The sequence below is a fragment of the Bufo gargarizans genome, chromosome 10 (assembly GCF_014858855.1).
Source record: "Bufo gargarizans isolate SCDJY-AF-19 chromosome 10, ASM1485885v1, whole genome shotgun sequence".
NCBI classification, from domain to species: domain Eukaryota; kingdom Metazoa; phylum Chordata; class Amphibia; order Anura; family Bufonidae; genus Bufo; species Bufo gargarizans.
Window position 1 is genome coordinate 45,779,689 of NC_058089.1, and position 11,646 is coordinate 45,791,334.

Consider the following 11,646-nt stretch of genomic DNA (forward strand, 5'->3'; position numbering starts at 1 on the left):
GCCAGGTGTGTGTTATTCCCTCATTATCCCAATTACAGTGAGCAGGTCCAGAGTTCATTTTAGGTTTGCTATTTGCATTTGGAATCTGTTGCTGTCAGCTTTCAAGATGAGATCCAAAGAGCTGTCACTATCAGTGAAGCAAGCCATCATTAGGCTGAAAAAAACAAAACAAAAAAAAACATCAGAGAGATAGCAAAAACATTAGGCGTGGCCAAAACAACTGTTTGGAACATTCATAAAAAGAAGGAATGCACCGGTGAGCTCAGCAACACCAAAAGACCCGGAAGACCACAGTAAACAACTGTGGTGGATGACCGAAGAATTATTTCCCTGGTGAAGAAAACACCCTTCACCGTTGGCCAGATCAAAAACACTCTCCAGGAGGAGGTAGGTGTATGTGTGTCAAAGTCAACAATCAAGAGAAGACTTCACCAGAGTCAATACAGAGGGTTCACCACAAGACGTAAACCATTGGTGAGCCTCAAAAACAGGAAGGCCAAATTAGAGTTTGCCAAACGACATCTAAAAAAGCCTCCACAGTTCTGGAACAACATCCTATGGACAGATGAGACCAAGATCAACTTGTACCAGAGTGATGGGAAGAGAAGAATATGGAGAAGGAAAGGAACTGCTCATGATCCTAAGCATACCACCTGATTAGTAAAGCATGGTGGTGGTAGTGTCATGGCGTGGGCATGTATAGCTGCCAATGGAACTCGTTCTCTTGTATTTATTGATGATGTGACTGCTGACAAAAGCATCAGGATGAATTCTGAAGTGTTTCGGGCAATATTATCTGCTCATATTCAGCCAAATGCTTCAGAACTCATTGGACGGTGCTTCACAGTGCAGATGGACAATGACCCAAAGCATACTGCAAAAGCAACCATAGAGTTTTTTAAGGGAAAGAAGTGGAATGTTATGCAATGGCCAAGTCAATCACCTGACCTGAATCCGATTGAGCATTCATTTTACTTGCTGAAGACAAAACTGAAGGGAAAATGCCCCAAGAACAAGCAGGAACTGAAGACCGTTGCAGTAGAGGCCTGGCAGAGCATCACCAGGGATGAAACCCAGCGCCTGGTAATGTCTATGCGTTCCAGACTTCAGGCTGTAATTGACTGCAAAGGATTTGCAACCAAGTATTAAAAAGTGAAAGTTTGATTTATGATTACTATTCTGTCCCATTACTTTTGGTTCCTTAACAAGTGGGAGACACATATGCAAACTGTTGTAATTTCTACACCGTTCACCTGATTTGGATGCAAATGCACTCAAATTAAAGCTGCCAGTCTGCAGTTAAAGCACATCTTGTTTGTTTCATTTCAAATCGATTGTGGTGGTGTATAGAGCCAAAAATGTTAGAATTGTGTCAATGTCCCAATATTTATGGACCTGACTGTATATATAAAGTATATATATATAGATAAGTAAATGAAAAAACCGAACCCGGTGGGACCAGGAGATTGAGAGAGAAAGACATTGGGGATCATTTACTATTAGATATACGCTACTTTTCTGGCATATCTGTTACAGATTGCAGTGCAAAGGTTATTTGCACCACAATCTTCGACTTTTCCCCACTCACGCCATGTCTATCAAAGGGGTGTGGCATGGGCATGCCGCCAGGCCTCTCTCATCTATCATTTTCTACCCTTGTTTTAGGCATAGAAAATGTTCAAAATTTATGCCAGCAAGGAAACTGGTGTAGATTTAGAATGGCGGTGGATGCACCAAAGTTATGTAGAGGCAAACTCCTCTACAGAACTTCATAAAGGAGTCCCAAAGTTGAAGTGAGAAAGAGAAAGGAAATAAAAGGAAGAAGAAAAAAACAAAGAAAAGGGGAAAGGGATAGTGGAGGCTGAGGGGAATTGAGATACATGGCCTCTATGAGGGCAGCAGAGACCTGTACTCAGGAGAACCATGGAAAATAATCCAATGATGCCAAGATTTGTGAAACTTGACATGTGTACCGCTAGTCGATGAAGTAAGGTCCATTCTCATCTCCTGTATCTTGCCAAACCAAAGAGCTACAGAAGGTAGGGACGTCTGTGTCTACAAGGATGGAAGACATGCCCTGGCGGCGTTTGCCAAATGATGCACTATGGACCTCCTGTATGTAGTAAAGGGATCTCACTATGTTGAAGCAAAAAAAAAAAAAAAAAGGCAGGGGTTTTACGAATTATGTTATTTATGAACTTAGAAGGTATATGCCAAACCTCTGACCAAATGCTGGCTAACACAGGACGCTCCCAAAAGATGTCAAGAATAGTACCCCGGTCTCTTTAGCATCTCTAACATAGAGGGTAGAGATACTTGATATAAGAGAATGCAATTAAGAAGGCACCCTGTACCATCTAGAGTGGACCTTAAAGGGATTCTGTCATCAGATTTTACCCCTATAACCTAAAGATATCCTCATGTCCGGACTAAGAAGAAGAATCCTAAGCTGGCCTTATTAAAAGTCACTGAGGCTCTATTTGTCCAAAAAACAGGTTTTTATAACCTGCCAATCACTTACTTAAGGTGCCCAAGGGGAGGTCCGTTAATATAGGGTGCCCGTCCGCACCCCTCGCCGTCCGGTGCCCAGCGCCGCCTTCCGTCTTCATCGCCGCCTTCTACAGCTCAGCGCTGCCCCTGCAATCCTCCCGTCCCTTTGCCAGATCCCGCGCCTGCGCACTAGGCTCGGCCTGATGCGCCCGTGCGGACTCCTGGCAGCGGCTTCATTGAGCGAAGTGCGCATGCGCCGGCGTGATGCGCACTTCGCTCAACCCTAATATGACCTGCAGATTGGCCGAGCCTAGTGCGCAGGCGCGGGATCTGGCAAAGGGACGGGAGGATTGCAGGGGCGGCGCTGAGCTGTAGAAGGCGGTGATGAAGACGGAAGGCGGCGCTGGGCACCGGAAGGCGAGGGGTGCGGACGGGCACACTGTATTAACGGACATCCCCTTGGGCACCTTAAGTAAGTGATTGGCAGGTTATAAAAACCTGTTTTTTTGACAAATAGAGCCTTAGTGACTTTTAATAAGGCCAGCTTAGGATTCTTCTTCTTAGTCCGGACATGAGGATATCTTTAGGTTATAGGGGTAAAATCTGATGACAGAATCCCTTTAAACTCAGCTTCCTGGGTTCTACTAGCAATAGAAAATTTGTGTGTCAGTGTAAAAAGTCGGTCTTTTTGTTCTGATGCAAAAGTAAGGCCCAGATATTAGTCCCAGTTTAGTATATATGAAGGGGAGAGTTGGTTGGTAGGGAAATTAAGTAGGCGATATAATTGCAGGAGAGCATGGCGTAATACAACAATTATAAATTCAAAGGACGTTTTGTCTTATAGTGTAATCTGAAGTATGGGGAAGTGTCAGAATTGTGGAACTTGCTAAACCGAAAGGGTTGAAGGTTCCGAAATGTCAATTTGGGACTGAGATGAAAGCCATTTACCACAAGATGGGAAATGATGTGCTTTAAACTTGTTAGCCTCAACCCATCTATTGAAAGGACCCTGCTCCATACCGGAAGGGAACATGGAGTTTTCCAAGATGGGGGACATCGGAGATGGGGGAGGGGAGATACAGGGCATTATTGCTCATTCTTAAAGAGGCACTACCACAAAACAAATATTCTCTGGTCCATTACAAAGGCACACGATGCCAACAACAGTGAAGTAAATTTTCTTAAGTATTTGTGAATTATCCACTCGCTCTAGGTTCTCAGCTGTGTCACGTGACCAACACTCTGACAACTGACACAGGGTCTTATGTATGGACAGGAAGTTTCACTGTTCATTCCAAAGAGACTGACAAAGGAATGAATAGAGAAACTGACTTACTGGCCACACAGAACACACTGTGTCAGTTGGAGAGTCAAAGTACTGGTCACATGAAATAGCAGTGGATAACAAACAGATAGAGTCCCCAGTAAGAAAATGTACTTAATAGCTATCTATATCATGTACCTTTCTAAGGGGCCAGAGAATAATGCTTTTATGGAAGTGCTTTTTTAAATATTCGGTCACATTGTTTGGTTGTCTCAGTCACTCATAGTAATTTTACTTTCTTTGTAAAATCTGACAACATGAAGAGAGATGAGAGGCAGACTGAGAAGAACTGTAGTAAAATGAAAGCTTTGCTATGGGCAAAAATGAAAGCTGTGCTGTGATTGGTTGTTATGGGCAGCAAACAGTCTGTCTTTTAGACAGCAAATGCAGAGAGATGAGAGGCAGCCTGAAATTTATGGGAGATGAGAGGCAGAGTGAGAAGCAGTACCTCAGCAGTTAGAGGCAATTTAGTGTATAAACTGTACGCTGCATCAAAAACAAATTACTTTACTAGAACCTTCCATAACCCTGTCGGCTGTCAGTATTTTAAGTTGGATCACAAAAAGTATATGTACCAAGTTTTGTTGAGATCTATTAAGGCACATATACTGTATATAAATATAGCGCCAACATATTCCGCAGAGCTTTTACAGACGTCATCACTCATTGTCCCCAGTAGGGCTCACAATCAAAATCTACATATTAATTGTAAAGCCCATTGTTATTTATACTGTGACATCACTGGGTGTATTCTTCCTGTAATGTGCAGTAAACATATGCATTGTTCTGCTACCATAAAATCATGAGTAGAAGTGTGTGGTCACTTTGAGACAAGGTCTGATATGATTGAGAAGAAGGGGATTCTATATATAAAGAAGTTGTGGCGTGATCAGGTGTCTTCTTGTGGCTTGTTTGTCCTGCTCCTTTATGATGTGATTGAATTTTCACTTAAACATAGCAATTGATGTAAGATTAATATACAGCACTATGAAAAGTACACCCTTCTCCTCTTTCTTGGTCCTGTGATCCACCGGAATGATTGGCTGGGTTCTGGCAGCCAGTTCCAGGAGGCTCAGCTGCCTCTATATATTTTAGTACAGGCATGGAGTGAATAGCTGAGTGCTGGATAGATTCCAGAAGGCTCTGCTTGCTCTGCTTGTATTAATTGGCCGTCACTACACATAAGAACATAAAGTGCTTAAAAAACTATTTAACATATTTTATTGAGTTGCTACACAACTTGATTAGACAAATGCTATTTAAAGGGCTCATACGCCTTAAACTAGCCCAACATTAAAAGATGGTTTGCACCAGAAATACAAGGTCCACATTAAAGAGGTTGTTCGGGCTTTTTCTATTGATGACCTATCCTCAGGATAGGTCATCAATATCAGATCAGCGGGGGTCTGACACCTATACATGTCTATGGAACAGCAGCAGACAGGAAGAGAGAAGGGAGACGGGAGCTCCTCAAACAGCTGATCAGCAGGGGTGCTGGGTGTCGGACCCCCACCGATCTGAGGATAGGTCATCAATAGAAAAAGCCCGGACAACCTCTTTAATGTTTCTTTTTGGACGTGCAGAAGTGACTATGAAAGACAACAAGGGTGAAGCTTTTTAACTGCATCATTATCCTTGCATTTCAGGTTTCAGCAATGTCTATACATTCTAAAATGTCCACTTAACAGTCCATTTGCACAAGATGATAGAATTTAAGATATGTATGTGAACATTCCCTCATTTACAATAATTATGTTATTACCCTGTAACAGTATATCCAATGAGCTTTTCCATAATCTTTAATCCCTTATCCCAAATGACAGAATGTGTCTGTCACTTTTTTTTGTAATGTGTAGAGCAGACATGCTCAACCTGCGGCCCTCCAACTGTTGCAAAATTACAACTCCCAGCATGCCCTAATAGCTGTAGTTTTTCAACAGCTGGAGGGCCGCAGGTTGGGCAACCCTGGTGTAGAGGCAGTGATATATATTATATATATATTTTGGAGAGAGGCAGTGAGGGCACCAGCAGTCAGTGTGGAGCGCGTCTCCACATTTAAGTAAACAGAAGACAGGGAGCTATGCTAAGGGCTCTTTCACACCTGCGTTCTTTTCTTCTGGCATAGAGTTCCGTCGTCGGGGCTCTATGCCGGAAGAATCCTGATCAGGATTATCCCAATGCATTCTGAATGGAGAGAAATCCGTTCAGGATGCATCAGGATGTCTTCAGTTCCGGACCGGAACGTTTTTTGGCCGGAGAAAATACCGCAGCATGCTGCGCTTTTTGCTCCGGCCCAAAATCCTGAACACTTGCCGCAAGGCCGGATCCGGAATTAATGCCCATTGAAAGGCATTAATCCGGATCCGGCCTTAAGCTAAACGTCGTTTCGGCGCATTGCCATATCCGACGTTTAGCTTTTTGGCTTTTTTTAGAGTGGTTACCATGGCTGCCGGGACGCTAAAGTCCTGGCAGCCATGGTAGAGTGTAGTGGGGCGCGGGGGAGCAGTATACTTACCGTCCGTGCGGCTCCCGGGGCGCTCCAGAGTGACGTCAGGGCACCCCACGCGCATGGATCATCCATGCGCATGGGGCGCTCTGACGTCATTCTGGAGCGCCCCGGGAGCCCCACAGGACTGTAAGTATACCGCTCCCCCGCTCCCCACTACTACTATGGCAACCAGGACTTTAATAGCGTCCTGGCTGCCATAGTAACACTGAAAGCATTTTGAAGACGGATCCGTCTTCAAATGCTTTCAGTTCACTTGCGTTTTTCCGGATCCGGCGTGTAATTCCGGCAAGTGGAGTACACGCCGGATCCGGACAACGCAAGTGTGAAAGAGCCCTAAGGCAGAAAATGGGCCACTTTAGGGCTATTTTTGTAATGGAAATGTATGATTTCAGTAATGCAAGTATATTACAACAAATGTTCATTATCACTGCCCCTACACATTACATATATATATATATATATATATATATAAAATTGCTTACACAATAGCCCTACACAATAGAGGTTGGTTGATGGTTGAACATCTATTGAACAAACAATGATCTGGGGAACAATCTTTTCACAGACAGAACCATACACATTTTAGTCCATATTGGTCGTTACAGTTTTCAAACTGGCCATACATGTCTAATGAAGTCAGACGATGAATGAAAGATCTGTCACGGCCTATAGTGTATGCTGTGACGCTGTTTTGGCATGTTGTGGCGGTGTCACAGGTTTTGCTGTGTGCGCCGTGACACTGTTGCCTGCGGCAACCTGTTGCAGTTTGCTTGTGTGTGCTATTCCCCTTAGTTGCTTCTTCCTTGTGTTTGGTTTACTTGGAGTTAATGTGCGTTCTTGGTGTGGGTGTGGTCGCCTTGGGCTATTTAGCTTCTGCTGGATGCCTGTAGCTCAGTGTTCCTCCAGACTTGGTGTGTGCTGGTAGTTCACTGCTCCTGGCTTTACCATCTGTCTAGTGAGGGCTACCCTTGTGGTCATCAAGGTCTTCCCAGTGTCTCCTTCCCATCCTACCCTTTGTTGATTGGTGTGAGTTTTGTCCAGGGTGTATTTATGTCTAGTGTGTTGTGACTGTCTGGTCTGTTCATGTTGTTTCCAGCATGTCTGCTTGATATTCCCCTGTTGTATGTTGTACTTCCGTGAGGGGGCTTGCTTCCCAGAGGGGTGAACTATAAGCCTGTATGCAGCGCTGCCTGAGGATGCCGTGCACCTTGCTGCATGGGGGTCCAGGCAGTAACTGGTATGCTGGTTTCCTGTATGCGTTGTTTGTGTTGTGACCTGTTTGGTGTGTGGGCTCTGGTTCGTATGCACGGATTCCAGTCGTGGTGGAAGCTGCAGGTAAGTGAGTTTTCTGGTGTTCTTACCTGCTGATCCAGTTGCTGCATATGGTCTTTTCCTTTTCACCTGTTACTAGCCAGCAGGAGACTCTGGTTCATCTGTGTACCTGAGGAACCGGTTGTCTCCTATTTCTGACCCCTATGCCAGAGACCATCAGGGTCAGCAGGATCCAGGTTCCAGGGCATGAGGCCTTCCACCTTCAGGGTTCGCTCATGTGGTCAGGAGATCAGGGTCAGGATTAGGGCGGCTATAGTTTGTGGCCTGCTCTCTTCACTGTAGTCTGGCCTAGTAACAGTTCCCAGTATACGGTCGGGAGTTTCCCCCACTCCCCACTGTGAGAAGATCTTTCTGGGAATGTGCTTTCAAAGAAAGGTGTTTTGGCCATGAATAATCTTTCTTTGAACAATAGATCTCTCTGTCAACTATCGGATAAAAATTTAAAACCCTACCGACTTCTCTTCAGACAATGATAGTCTCAGCTAAAGGGATCGTTCATTGATAAATTTCAGCTGAAGAACCACCTTTAGTGGAATTGTTCACTTCACACACATTCCACTCTGCAGGTCAAATCCTGGTGTTTTAATCCATACATTTGTGTTTTTTTAAAGGTTGTTCTACCTGTGATGCTGATATTCGCTTACTTGGATCACAATGACTAGTGAAAGTCTCTACTCATTCTTGTTCACTTCTGTCATAAATTCAGTACATGCTATGCCTTGTTGCCTAGCACATCATACTCTGCTATGTCAGACCATACCCTGGCATCCAAGAAAATTAAAACAACACAATCTCTTGTAATGTTTTATACTGCCACTCTTGTTCCATAAGTTCTTATTAGACATTTATCCACTATAAACAAATATCTGCTATGTTTAGTATTAATATTTCAGTTTTGGATATAGACTGAACATAGGGTCACTTAGATATAACATGGGAGTGGCATTTACAACTAGTCCATTTGTGAAACAGCAAGTCACTTTATTCTATAAAATAGTGTTACCCAGTGTGGCAATGTGAACATTGAGGTGTTGTTTCCCCAGGTTCCAGTCCGGGACTTGAGGCATGCTCATGTCCAGGGATCCTATTTAATCCTGCTACTGGATCTTGGATGTGTCTCACTCTGGAGTCTATTGTGAGGCTCTGTGTGAGTGGTCTCAGCCGTGTGGGCTGAGGGGCCACGAGGATAGGCAATAGCCTAAATTTGGGGGGCACGGTGACGCCTGTGAAACATGGATCACAAAGCCAGAGTTGGGAGGACTACTGGGCCACAATCCCCCAAAAGGTATTGAAGTGTCACAGCCTGGAGGTTGCTGGACTGAATGGCTGAGGAAAGACGCATTTGTGTTCCATGTGTGAACAGGGCTCTCTTGGTGAGTCAGGGATACGCTTATGTGTTTAGTTAGAGCCTAGCCGGGCAAGTGTTTGTTATATTGTGTGGATGTCACACGTGATAAGTTGAAGCTGCGACTTCTTAACCTGTGTTTTGCTAGAGTGTCTGAAATAAAGCAAGAGTTTGGAAATTACAATCATGTCCGCGAAGATATCTGTGAGTGTGGCCCCCTGAAAAGAGACGATCCCTTACACCAGGCAGATAAAACTAATAATGCCGGATGTCGACTGTTGACTACAAACGGAACTGACCTCAATCACCATTGGAAGTAGCAGTCGGATCACCTTCAGCCTTTCTGGCTTCTGGAGGTGTACCTCGATCCTTTCTTATCGGTCAGCCACGCTATCTAGTCTTGGCCGGCAGGCTCACATCTTGTGTGTTTCTTCTTAGGCGGAATCTTTCTCTAGACTCAATGTGGTCAATCCAAATGGTCTGTCGCTCTTTAGTTGACAGCAGGTACATTAAAAACTAACCACCCAATGGCGGAAAACATCCCTTTTTATCAGGCAAGTCAGCAACTCCACTTCAGTCACGTGTACTTAATGAAGAACTTGGATCCCGCACATATCAGCATTACAAAGCATATTTGGTTAAAGGTACAGGCACAAAGTAACAAAATACAGTTTCGACACACAAACTGTTTACATTCCCTTTTCCACTGAGTCCATCCTAAATAGGTAAGAAAAAGCAATGCAATTACATAAAGTGCTTGGGTGATTGTAATTAACTTAAAGGGGTATTCTGGTAAAGTAAATTTTTTTGAGAAACTGCATTAAGGCAAGCTGTGATCCAACCAGAACCCATACCTATACATATAATCAGAGTTTCAATTTACCCCGCAGTGTCATGGTGCCTGATCTTCCCTCACAAAACTTCAAAGGCTAGTTTCACACTAGCGGCAAGGGACTCCGGCCGGCTGTTCCAGTGGGTGAACAGCCTGTCGGATCCGTCCTGCCGCTAGTGCACGCGTGCCCCGGTACTACCGCTCCGACCCCATTGACTGGTGCCCGAGCGGTAGTCTGGGGGCACGCGTGCACTAGCAGCAGGACGGATCCGACAGGCTATTCACTCGCCGGAACAGCCGGCCGGAGGTCCGTGCCACTAGTGTGAAAGTACCCAAAGACTACAATCCCTAGCTTTCCTGCTGTGAGGGTTGATGCTTATTGATTGGCTGCCTGATATACAGTCCGGTCATGCCCGTCTACTAGTAATCACCAGCACACTGACAAATGTAAGGTTATGCACATGGGTAGGAATAATGCTAAATGGTAAAACACTGACATGGAAAAGGACCTAGGAATTTTAGCAAACAGCAAACTAAGCTGTAAAAACCAGTGTCAGGCAGCTGCTGCCAAGGCCAATAAGATAATAGGTTGCATCAAAAGGGGCATAGATGCCCGTGATAAGAACATATTCCTACCACTTTACAAATCACTGGTCAGACCACACATGGAGTACTGTGTACAGGCAGACATAGGAGACTCGAGAGGGTTCAGAGGAGGGCAACTAAAGTAATAACTGGAATGAGGGAACTACAGTACCCTGAAAGATTATCAACATTAGGGTTATTCACTTTAGAAAAAAGACAACTGAGAGGAGATCTAATTACTATGTATAAATATATCAGGGGTCAGTACAGAGATCTATCCCATCATCTATTCATTCCCAGGACGGTGACTGTGACGAGGGGACATCCTCTGTGTCTGGAGGAAAGAAGGTTTGTACACAAACATAGAAGAGGATTCTTTACGGTAAGAGCAGTGAGACTGCTCTTCTGGGGTGTAATAATATTACAGGCTGTAGCTACTAGAGATGGGTCGTTGATCCAGGGAGTTATTCTGATTGCCTGAATGGAGTCGGGAAGGAATTTTTTTCCCCTAAAGTGGGGAAAATTGGCTTCTACCACAGTTTTTTTTTTTTTTTTTTACTTCCTCTGGATTAACTTGCAGGATGACAGGCTGAACTGGATGGACAAATGTCTTTTTTGGCCTTATATACTATGTTACTATGTTATTAGTGATGAATTAGTCTAAAACATAAGTTATATTTATGGTAACCATAGTACCCCTTTAAGGGCCCTTTACATGGGCTGAGAATCTTAAAGATAATCGCTAAAGAGTGTTCATAAGAATGCTCGTTATCAATTATCTGGTGGTGTAAATGAACCGCCGATTATCCAACGAATGAGCGAAAAGCTTGTTCATCAGGTAATCCGATCATTTGTGAATCCAAAAATATTGTCATTTGCTGACAGCAGATCGTGCTGTGTAAACAGAATCTGCTGTTGGCAAACAACTAGTCTGTATGGGGAAGAGCGATGGCATTAGGAATGGAGGAGATCACTGCATCAACCAGGGGGCGGATTAAGTGCATGATAGGCCCGGGGCTGTCTACCCAACTTGGGCCCCTCCCTCCATTTTAGTTTAGTTTTTTTTGTATGAAGAGGCTGCGGTGCTTCGTCAGGTGCCACAGTCTCTTCCAAGGCCATATGACATCTTCAGACTAAAAAAAAAATACCCCAAATTGGGTCCTAAACTGAAAAATGTTGCCGCCAAATTTAAAATGCATGTAATAATAATAAAAAAGACATGGAGGAGA

General features: G+C 44.2%; 1 long non-coding RNA gene across 2 annotated transcripts in view; it reads right to left on the reverse strand.

The window, feature by feature from the left end:
* The window catches only part of LOC122920741, a 77,581-nt gene extending 68,042 nt beyond the window's left edge, over nucleotides 1–9,539 (reverse strand). For both annotated transcript variants that reach the window (XR_006386934.1, XR_006386933.1), the window contains exon 1: nucleotides 9,300–9,539. This is a non-coding gene — a long non-coding RNA (uncharacterized LOC122920741). The remainder of the gene's footprint in view (nucleotides 1–9,299) is intronic.
* Nucleotides 9,540–11,646: the final 2,107 nt, after the last annotated feature.